Source organism: Pygocentrus nattereri, chromosome 12 (genome assembly GCF_015220715.1).
Source record: "Pygocentrus nattereri isolate fPygNat1 chromosome 12, fPygNat1.pri, whole genome shotgun sequence".
Taxonomy (NCBI): domain Eukaryota; kingdom Metazoa; phylum Chordata; class Actinopteri; order Characiformes; family Serrasalmidae; genus Pygocentrus; species Pygocentrus nattereri.
In genome coordinates, this window is record NC_051222.1 from 36,891,575 (window position 1) to 36,903,791 (window position 12,217).

The window sequence follows — 12,217 nt, forward strand, 5'->3', positions numbered from 1 at the left end:
GGTAAGGAGATGCTCTTCTAAATAATCAGCACTATCAGCAGCGTCAAATGAAGCCTTTACTCAGATGGACATTTGTCCTCTTTTAGGAGCTGGAGGAGAATCAGGGAGAGTGACGGGATATTCAGGAGGAGGAGTCCTCATCAAGTGTAGATATGAGACACAATACACATCAAACCCAAAATACCTCTGTGAGGGTTCATGGCCAGAGCTCACATGTAGTGAACAAATCAAGACCGGAGTTAAAAATAAGTGGATAAACAAAGGAAGATTTTCACTGTTTGACGACACCAGAGCTGCACAGTTCTGCATGGTGATCAGGGAGCTCACTGTAGAGGATTCTGGAACGTACCAGTGTGCAGTCCAAATAAATTTGTTTTTTGATGTCTACACACCAGTGGAACTGAAGGTAGAGGAAGGTGAGTCTCTCCTAGCACTGCACCTGTTTATTATCCTAAACGTCCTGTATCATTAGCATCAGCTGCAGTGAGGATGACTGCACATGAGACAAAGTGGGAATTATGTTCTATTTGGCTGAATAAGAAGACAAAAGACATTATCTCTCTCTTCACAGACTCCTTGCCAGTCCATCTCATCTCTGATTGGATAAGTCCTGTTTAATACCAGCTGTGGAAATGCATTTGTGTATTTTCTCATATGTAATAATGACTGTAGGTTTATTAGATTCTACATACTTGGTATTTGTCAAAAGTACTTTTTGTGATGTTGGCAGATCCAGCCTCATGTTTCCCCAATTCTCCCAGATTTCAAAACTTCTTACCATCCAGTTTTCATTACTCAATTACATATTAAAATGACTTTGTGTATCCCTAGAAACTCTGAATACAGACTTCTCCTGGATTCATTTAGTAGAAATATCCAGATCCTTCATGCCTCAACCTCCAAAAAGTACTTACAGAAGAAGGGCGTGGCCTGCAGAGAAGTGGCAGAATATGCAGAGGGAAGAGTCATAATCAAATGATGATATGAGGGATAATAAACACACATATGTCTGTAAAATAAGAAAGAAATCAGTGATATGTTGTCTACACTGTGTAGGTGAGTTTTAACACTTTCATCTGATTGTTTATGATTGACAGATCAAGACTACGAGAAGAGCGTCAGTGTGACTGGCCATGTAGGAGGAAGTGTCAACATCAGCTGCAAATACCTACAATCCCACAGCAGTGACCCCAAGTTCCTCTGTAGGAGAGTGGGCACTGATGGCTGTACTTATAAGTCATCAGTTAAAGAGAGCAGAAGATGGATAAATGAGGGGAAACTCTCTCTACATGATGACAGAGCAAGGCAGACCTTCACTGTGATCATCAACCGTCTGACTGAGGGAGACTCTGGTGAATACTGGTGTGGAGCTGAATCAAACTGGACATCTGACCATGGATACAAGGTTTTTATCACCCAGATCAACCTCAGAGTTACTGGTGAGTAAATATGAATTAAACTAATCTGTTTACATTCAGAGACTTTCTTCTATATATTTTATCATTTTAAGGTAAGATCTTTACAGTCTTATAAGATTCTATCATTGAATTTCATTGAGTCTGCAGTCTGGAAAAAGTCTGTCTAACAAAAGCAGATTGAGATCAAAGTCTGTTATTTTGTTTATATCCTGAAATATACACTATATACACAATACTGAACTGATACTGAACATTGGTGCTCCTCAGGGCTGTGTATTCAGCCTACTTCTGTACTCTTTCTTCACCCATGACTGGGTTCCTGTCGACAACTCTTCAGGAGCTCTACAATTCTCAATGTCTCTGTAGATCCAGCACCATCTGCAGTCACCCAGCACACCACTGCTACTAGCTCTGTACTTTACTGCCCTCTAAACATCAATACAGGTGCATCAGCACCCGTACTCCCAGTCTGAGGAACAGTTTCATCCCCAGAGCAATAATCCTCCTCAACCAGACATCAGGACCTTCACTCCTACACATAACAATAAACTCCACTGGCCAATGGCAGCTCTGAGCACTTTCTCACTAACTGCATTTCAACTAATAATTAATATTGCACATTGTTCATTGCTATATTATGTGTATTATAGCAAATATGTACAGTGTAGCATAGAGCAGTGTTATATTATTATATTACAGTATGTAATATTGCATACTGTGGTATGGTATAGTATACTTTTAGATAGAATGTCAAGCTGCTATGTTACCTGACTGACGGCACCAGCTACTGACTATTGTAATATAGTCACTGTTTACTGATTGCACACGTCACTTTATACTGCAACATTTCGGCTGTGAACATGGTCACTTTTGTACTGCAATATTCCAGCCATGGTGCTTGAACTATTCTCCTAACCCCCACTCTTGCACATACTCATGCTACAGGCTTGGTTTCCTTCAGCTGCAAATAGTCTACCACATTCAGTTTAACCTACCACAGGTCAGGTTACTAAAACTTAACACTAACCACATCCTGAACATCTCAAACCACATCAACTTCATTGTCTGCTACAGGTGATCACCACAACACATTGATCACCACAACAAAATGTTTGCCAAGACTCTTTATATCTTAGCAGTTTACTCACTTCTGAATGATCTGATTTTTTTTTGTATCTGATTCTCTAATTCAGGTTCTCCACCTACACAATTTCCAGTTATCTATGTGGTCATCGGTGTATCTGTGGTTTTGGTACTGCTTATGATTGGACTCCTATTCTTCATAGTCACTCTTCAAAAGAGAGGCAAGAGTCAAGGTACCATTGCACATAGAAATATGCTCATACACACACACACATTATATATATATATATATATATATATATATATATATATATATATATATATATATATATATACACTGCTCAAAAAATAAAGGGAACACTCAAATAACACATCCTAGATCTGAAATGAATAAAATATTCTCATTGAATACTTTGTTCTGTACAAAGTTGCATGTGATGACAACAAAATCACACAAAAATCCATCCATCCATCCATTTTCTAAGCCGCTTCTCCGTCAGGGTCGCGGGGGGATGCTGGAGCCTATCCCAGCAGTCTTCGGGCGGAAGGCAGGATACACCCTGGACAGGTCGCCAGTCCATCGCAGGGCGGACAGACAGACACAGACAGTCACTCACACACTCACACCTAGGGGCAATGTAGCATGTCCAATTGGCCCGACTGCATGTCTTTGGACTGTGGGAGGAAACCGGAGAACCCGGAGGAAACCCACACAGACACAGGGAGAACATGCAAACTCCACACAGAGAGGACCCTGGCCGCCCGGCCGGGGAATCGAACTCAGGCCACACAAAAATCATCAATGGAAATCAAATTTATTAACCAATGGAGGCTTGGATTTGGAGTCGCACACAAAATTAAAGTGGAAAAACACACGACAGGCTGATCCAACTTTGATGTAATGTCCTTAAAACAAGTCAAAATGAGGCTCAGTGTTGTGTGTGGATAGTTTGATTTCACAGAAGTTTGATTTACTTGGAGTTATATTGTGTTGTTTAAGTGTTCTCTTTATTTTTCAAACTGTTCCCTTTATTTTTTGAGCATTATATATATATATATATATATATATGTAAAATGTGTGTGTGTGTGATAAACAAGTCATTGAACATTTTCTGTAGAGACCGAAAATGTTCACTAGGCCCCAGTGGGCTAACAGTAATGAGTAGATGCTGCCCTCTACTGGATATAGATGAGCATGCATTAAAGCAAATACAGGAAAAACAGACAGTCTCAGATCAATTCTCCGTCTTCTTTATCTTCCAGGTAGTTGATACTATATATAATTAAATATTAAAAATCTCTCATTTATATCTGAATTAAGGTTTTAAAATGGGTTCTCCTCAGATTCAGCCTCAAACCAAAGCCAACCCCTCAGAGATTCTGCAAATCACATGGTGAGTCAATATTGTATTTCAGAGCAGGTTCTCATTGAAACAATCATCCAACATGTTTAATAATGAATCATCAATAACTGAAAGGCTGACCTATCTGACTTATACAGAAAAAAACACCCTGAGCACCCATTGAACTGCTTCAAAAAGAAAAGAAAACAGTGGCGTTCACATCAAATACATTACCTATTCTAATTTTTCTTATTATTGTTTGTATTTTATCTCTGCTCTTAGGTTTCTTTTGCTGTCTATGAGGAGATTAAAGACAGTAGACACCTTTCTGCCACAGTCTACTCTATGGCTCAACTACCTTCAAACCCCTCAGAAGCTTTTCAAACTGTTTATGATATTGTTCAGTTACCCTCAAACCCCTCAGAACCTTCTGAAACTGTTGATGATAATGCTAAGGTAGCCTCAAACCCCTCAGAACCTTCTAAAATGGTTGAGGATAATGTTCAGTTAGCCTCAAACCCCTCAGAACCTTCTAAAATGTTTGATGATAATGCTCAGGTAGCCTCAGACCCCTCAGGACCTTCTGAAACTGTTGATGGTAATGTTCAGTTACCCTCAATCCCCTCAGAACCTTCTAAAATGTTTGAAAATAATGCTCAGTTAGCCTCAAACCCCTCAGGACCTTCTGAAACTGTTGATGATAATGTTCAGTTAGCCTCAAACCCCTCAGAACCTTCTAAAATGGTTGATGATAATGTTCAGTTACCCTCAAACCCCTCAGAACCTTCTAATATGTTTGATGATAATGCTCAGGTAGCCTCAAACCCCTCAGGACCTTCTGAAACTGTTGATGGTAATGTTCAGTTACCCTCAATCCCCTCAGAACCTTCTAAAATGTTTGATGATAATGCTCAGTTAGCCTCAAACCCCATAGGACCTCCTGGAACTGTTGATGATAATATTCAGTTACCCTCGAACCCCTCAGAACCTTTTGAAACTGTTGATGTCCAGTTACCCTCAAGTACCCTGTGATTTCTCAAATCCTGTTTATTCTCCTGCTCAGCCACCATCCTCATCCAACTCTGCTGATCAAGTCATCTACTCCACAAGTCAGTTACCCACAGCTCTCTCTGATTCTTCAGCAAGTGCTTAGTACTCAAATGGAAAATCTGCTGAAGGTCCAGCATACGCAACAGTGAATTTCAGTAATAGCATAGATAGTTCTATTGATGCTGTTACAATGGAAACCATCAACAAGGAAAATAACTCATCCAAACTATTTCATATTACACTTTATTCTCATCTATTTCCACCAGAATGAGATGGTATGTTTGTTTTCACACAAAGAAATGTTTACTTCTGGTATGAATGTGGTACATAAGAATGATTCTAATTTCATGTTTACAGATGAGAAATGAACTTTAAGCTTAGTTTGCTATGAATATTAATTCAGTGGGCATGTAGTCCAGCTTAAATAGTCCAGTTTAACTTTTTAAATGTTTTAAATCAGTAGTAGTGTGCAGTAGTGTGTAGAATCAGTAAAATCTGAGGTTTTTACTGAATGTCAACTGTAGTTCAGCTGAGCCCGTGCATTTGTATTGTTCTTTGCACATTTTTAAAATAATATCCTCTTAAACTCTACATGTATTATTCAACAGAAGAGTACATTTGGGCAGTTGGGTGGCACTGCATTAGAAGCAGACACAATTCTGTGGTGGAAAACACTGCATGGTCTCAAGAACACCTTGGAAAACCACTGTCTGTGACCAGAGTTTGCCGCTGAACCCATAAATGCAAGTAAAATCTCTACCATGCACAGAAAAAAAACATATATAAAAGGACCCAGAAACACTGCCACCTTCTCTGGGCCCAAGCTCATTTAAGGATAAAAATGTCCTGTGGTCTGTCAAATAAAAAATTGAAATTCTTTTTGGAAATCATGGGCTAAAGACATCAACTTGTTATTTTATTTATGCAAAAACCAAAACAATAAATGCTCAGTTTTAACATGTGATATAATGTTGTTGTACTTCTTTTAATAAAATATAGGGTTTATATGATTAGCTTATCACTACATTCTCTTTTTATTTACATTTTGCACAGCATCCCAACTTTCTTTGAAACAGGGCTGCATTTAATAATGATTGACTCTTAATACCTTATTAGTTCATTATTAGTCAGTTGTAAGAGAAGAGCTACTGAAGAGGTGTCTTATAAACGAATGTTATTATAAATTAATTGATTAAGCTCTTTATTTGTATTTGTAATACATATAAAATACAGCAAGCATCGCTGATTGCTGCTATTACACACTTTGTGCTCTAGATGGCAGTAGAGACATTCTGACACAGACCAATACAGACTCGGACACATACACTCATTGGCCACTTTATTAGGTACAGCTAGTACCTAGTACAAGCTAGTAAAAGGTTGGACCCCCTTTTGCCTTTAGAAATGCTTTAATTCTTCGTGGCAGACTTTCAACAAGGTGCTGGAAAAGTTCCTCAGAGATTTTGGTCAGTTATTTGAGTTCCTGTTGCCTTTCTATCATCTGGAACCAGTCTGCCCGTTCTCCTCTGACCTCTCACATCAACAAGGCAATTTCGTCCACACAACTGACCGCTCACTGGATGTTTCCTCTTTCTCGGACCGTTCTCTGTAAACCCTAGAGATGGTTGTGCGTGAAAATCCCAGTAGATCAGCAGTTTCTGAAATACTCAGACCAGCCCGTCTGGCACCAACAACCACGCCACGTTCAAAGTCCCTTAAATCCCCTTTCTTCCCCGTTTTGATGCTCGGTCTGCACTTCAGCAAGTTGTCTTGACCACCTCTACATATCTAAATGCATTGAGTTGCGGCCGTGTGATTGGCTGATTAGCTATTTGTGTTAACAAGCAATTGAGCAGGTGTACCTGTGGCCTGTGAGTGAATCCATTCACTAACAGCAAATTTGGAGAAACCAGAACATTCTATGGATCACATGCTGCTCATTGAAGGTTCAGAAGACCTAAAGGTTATTCTGCTAAAAATCCCAGCGATAAATAACATTAGACAAAATAAGAAATATGAAACATGTGTTATCATCTCAGCAGAATGTGTGACTTTATTAAGTTCTCTACTAAAACTCTTTTTCTGAGGAGAAACATTTGAACGGCAGGAAAGACATATGCTAAGGTCTCGTTTGTCTTTCCATCTGATGTCATTCTTTTCTAGAAGAACCTGTTGAGAGATTAAAGAGATCTCTTTTTTACTTTGCTTTCTGATGGGGACTTGATGTAGTTATGTAGTAAATGAAGTTTGGGGGGAGGAACGTACCTGAAACCCATCGTTCTTCCAATCTAATGGCTTATAAATTCAAATCCTCGAAATTGGTTCCTGTGACGAAGGGTGCGTAATTCCCTCCCTAACCCCATTTTTTTCCCTGTTCCTCTGTCTTACATCAGTCCTACTACACATATGAGTGGGGTGAGGCGGGGGGTGGGGGGTCTGGTCTTCCAGCTACAAACAGAAGCTGCCCATATCTCCAGCCAGTTGTCAGAGTTCTCCCCCTCCCTCAGTCAGTCTTCCCTCATAGTACCATCATGTCTGAGCTGGACAGATTCATGCACAACAGCTGAGTTAAAAGTGGTGTACTCACTGCAACACACTAAGGGCTGATGAGTGAATACATATTTGCATTGATTTGTTTAGCTGTAAAATGACTAAAGTCTTGCTTACTGCCTTCACACCATTGTTCTTGCAAATATGATCTTAAAATGCTCTCAGAGTTGAGCTATAATATAATAAACATATTTACATGAAAGAGTTACTGATTCGTAGGTCTTCACTGTAAAAGGCCCTTACTGAGATCACTGGGAAGGTTTCAGTGAGTTTCCACAGCAGTTCTGCCTCCATTGAGTCTGTATGAGTGAGTTTGGAGAGCAGATCTGTGTCGTTACGAGTTTTGATCATGTTTAGACTGAGGACACCAGGCGGAGTGGTCATTCCTACTGCAGTACAGTTCAGCTGTCTTTCCATGTGCTGCACTCTAGATGGCACTAGTGAGTCCTTTTTCAGACCAGCTCACAAATGACATCACAGCACTGCTGTCCTGCATTAGAACTACACATATAACACGTGTATTTACATGTGAGTTGAGGGCGTCATCATAGAACTTTCAAGAAACGGAAACCAAACAGAGAAGATCAAGATAAAACACTATGAAGTTGTGAAGAAGCCTGGTGAACTCTGTAGTTTGTCACACAATCAGACCAAATAAAGCCAGTCAAAGTGAGCACTCAGTAAATTTACCAACAGAAATGGTTTGACAAACAAACTTTCAAAGTTTTTTTTGCATTTCATTGGTGCAGCAGGCAGAGAAGAAAATGTTCACGCTTTCTCCTATTGGGTGCTGAAAGGGATATGGGCGGGTTTATCGTTCTGCTTAGTTGAACCACAAGCAGGATATACTAAGACTAAGATACAGAATAGACAGATAAGCAGATCTAATACACTTGACCTAGAGGTAATATGGATAAAGCTGGAATGACTTTGAAGATCCTCCTCATCTTCACCCTCTTCCTGATTTCAGGTAAGGAGAAGCTCTTCTATATAAACAGCACTATCAGCAGCGTCAAATGAAGCCTTTACTCAGATGGACATTTGTCCTCTTTTAGTAGGTGGAGGAGAATCAGAGAGAGTGACAGGATATTCAGGAGGAGGAGTCCTAATCAAGTGTACATACTACACAGGATACACATCAAACCAGAAATATTTCTGTAAGGATTCAGGGCCAAACTGTACTGACAAGATCAGGACAGATGCTAAAAATGAGTGGATAAACAGAGGAAGATTCTCACTGTTTGATGACACCAGAGCTGCACAGTTCTGGGTGGTGATCAGGGAGCTCACTGTAGAGGATTCTGGAATGTACAAGTGTGCAGTTGATAGAAATTTTGTCATTGATATCTACACACCAGTGGAACTGAAGGTAGAGGAAGGTGAGTCTCTCCCAGCACTGCACCTGTTTATTATCCTAAACGTCCTGTATCATAGGCGGCACGGTGGCGTGGTGGGTAGCGCTGTCGCCTCACAGCGAGGAGGGCCTGGGTTCGATTCCCCGGCCGGGTGACCAGGGTCCTCTCTGTGTGGAGTTTGCATGTTCTCCCCGTGTCTGTGTGGGTTTCCTCCGGGTTCTCTGGTTTCCTCCCACAGTCCAAAGACATGCAGTCAGGCCAATTGGACATGCTAAATTGCCCCTAGTCTGTCTGTCTGTGTGTCTGGGGGTGTATCATGCCTTGCGCCCGAAGACTGCTGGGATAGGCTCCAGCATCCCCCCGCGACCCTGACGGAGAAGCGGCTTAGAAAATGGATGGGTCCTGTATCATTAGCATCAGCTGCAGTGAGGATGACTGCACATGAGACAAAGTGGGAATTATGTTCTATTTGGCTGAATAAGAAGACAAAAGACATTATCTCTCTCTTCACAGACTCCTTGCCAGTCCATCTCATCTCTGACTGGATAAGTCCTGTTTAATACCAGCTGTAGAAATGCATTTGTGTATTTTCTCATATGTAATAATGACTGTAGGTTTATTAGATTCTACATACTTGGTATTTGTCAAAAGTACTTTTTGTGATGTTGGCAGATCCAGACTCATGTATTCCCAATTCTCCCAGATTTCAAAACTTCTTACCATCCAGTTGTCATTACTCAATTACATATTAAAAGGACTTTGTGTATCCCTAGAAACTCTGAATATAGACTTCTCCTGCATTCATTTAGTAGAAATATCCAGATCCTTCATGCCTCAACCTCCAAAAAGTACTTACAGAAGAAGGGTGTGGCCTGCAGAGAAGTGGCAGAATATGCAGAGGGAGGAGTCGTAATCAAATGAAGATATGAGGGATAATAAACACACATCTGTCTGTAAAATAAGAAAGAAATCAGTGATATGTTGTCTACACTGTGTAGGTGAGTTTTAACACTTTCATCTGATTGTTTATGACTGACAGATCAAGACTACTCGAAGAGCATCAGTGTGACTGGCCATGTAGGAGGAGGGGTCAACATCAGCTGCAAATACCCACAATCCCACAGCAGTGACCCTAAGTTCCTCTGTAGAATGATGGGCAATGGTGGCTGTAATTATAAATCATCAGTTAATGAGAGCAGAAGATGGATAAATGAGGGAAAAATCTCTCTGCATGATGACAGAGCAAAGCAGATCTTCACTGTGAGCTTCAACCATCTGACTGAGGGAGACTCTGGTGAATACTGGTGTGGAGCTGAATCAAACTGGACATCTGACCATGGATACAAGGCCTATATCACCCAGATCAACTTTAGAGTTACTGGTGAGTAGATATGAATTAAACTAATCTGTTTACATTCAGACACTTTCTTCTATATATTTTATCATTTTAAGGTAAGATCTTTACAGTCTTATAAGATTCTATCATTGAATTTCATTGAGTCTGCAGCCTGGAAAAAGTCTGTCTAACAAAAGCAGATTGAGATCAAAGTCTGTTATTTTGTTTATATCCTGAAATATACACAAAACAACTACATCCAAATGCATAAATAACTATTTTACTTACTCATTAAGAAATAAGGTCAGTTTTATGATGATATGTAATGACACCTGAAGAGACTTTTTCCCATCCATCCATCCATCCATCCATCCTTTTCCCATCATCTCCATTAACAAAATGACTGGCAACATCATCAACATCACCATCAAGTTCAACTCCAAAGAGCATAGAAACAAACTCATCTATATCTACAACTGCAAGAGTCCCTCATTTAAGACTTCAGTAGATATAATATTCAGACTGTATATATCCTGGTAAACTGGGGTCAGTCAGCAATAATGACATCTACACAAATGCCTAAACAAACTGACATTTTCCCTTCAGGTCCAGAAGTTCTACCACATTCATCAACACCCATCCGTTCATCAACCACACAACCAACCACATCCTCAACTCCTAAAACCACATCATCTCCACTGTCCACTACAGGTAATAACATTTTGTACTTTTCTTTTTGATGGGTACTTGATGTAACTAACTGAAGCTTGGGGTGAGGAAAATATCTGGAACCCCTCCTAACGCCCTATAAATTCACAGCTTCACCTTTGGTTCCTGTGACGAAGGGTTGCAATCCCCATCACCACCCTAACTCCTCCCTGTTCCTTGGTCCTACATCAGTCCTACTACAGCTTTGAGGGTCTGGCCTTTCAGCTACAGGCAGAAACTGCCCAGCACTCCAGCCCAAATTCTTAGACTTCTCCCCCTTCCTCAGTCAGTCTTCCCTCATACTCCTCTTGCCTGAGCTCACAAACAAGAAATGTAAATCAAATGGACAGATTCATGCACAGCAGTTAAGTTAAAAGTAATGTACACACTCCAACAGACTAAGGGCTGCTGAGTGAATACGGATTTCCCCTGCATTCATTTCTTTAGTTGTAATATGACTAAAGACCTGCTTACTGTCTTAATATCATTTTCCTCACAGATATGATCTTAAAATACTCTCAGAATTGAGCCAAAATACTAAAGTACTTATATAAAAGACATTTCTTTTGTAGGTCTTCATTGTAAAAGTTTGTTAAAAACTTTGTTTTTATAACTTACTTACTCATCACGTACACGTTGGCTAGTGTAGTGGGTAACACCTCTTCCTTGTAGACTGGGGTTCAATCCCCACCAGGGCAAACACCCTACACTATACCAATAAGAGTCCTTGGGCAAGACTCCTAACACCGCCTTGGCCTCCCTGTGTAAAATGATCAAATTGTAAGTCGGTTTGGATAAGAGCGTCAGCCAAATGCCGTAACTATAAATGTACTCATTAAGAAATAAGGACAGTTTTATGATGATGTGTAATGACAACTGAAGAGACTTTTTTCCATCATCTCCATGAACAAAATGACTGGTTGCCCTTGATTAAGGCACCTAACCCCAAACTGCTCCCCGGGCACTGCAGATAGAGCTGCCCATCGCTCTGGGCAAGTATACTCACTGCCCAGTTCAACTCCAAACAGCACAGAAACAAACTCATCTACATCTACAACTGCAAGAGTCCCTCATTTAAGACCTCAACAGATATAATATTCAGACTGTATATATCCTGGTAAACTGGGGTCAGTCAACAATAATGACATCTACACAAACGCCTGAACAAACTGACATTTTCCCTTCAGGTCCAGATGTTCTACCACAGTCATCATCACCCATCAGTTCATCAACCACACAACCAACCACATCCTCACCTCCTGAAATCGCATCATCTCCACTGTCCACTACAGGTATTAACACTCAATGTAGAAACAAAGAACCTCTGCCTTTATATTGCTCGTTTGACCAAATGATCAGATTGATGTTTGTCTC

The 12,217-nt window shown here is 40.3% G+C and overlaps 1 long non-coding RNA gene across 1 annotated transcript; it reads left to right on the plus strand.

The window, feature by feature from the left end:
* Window positions 1-2,418: 2,418 nt before the first annotated feature.
* LOC108411743 lies at window positions 2,419-4,332 on the plus strand. Its single transcript, XR_005131206.1, has 4 exons — window positions 2,419-2,492; window positions 2,612-2,734; window positions 3,846-3,895; window positions 4,127-4,332. It is a non-coding gene; the product is annotated as an uncharacterized LOC108411743 (long non-coding RNA).
* Window positions 4,333-12,217: the final 7,885 nt, after the last annotated feature.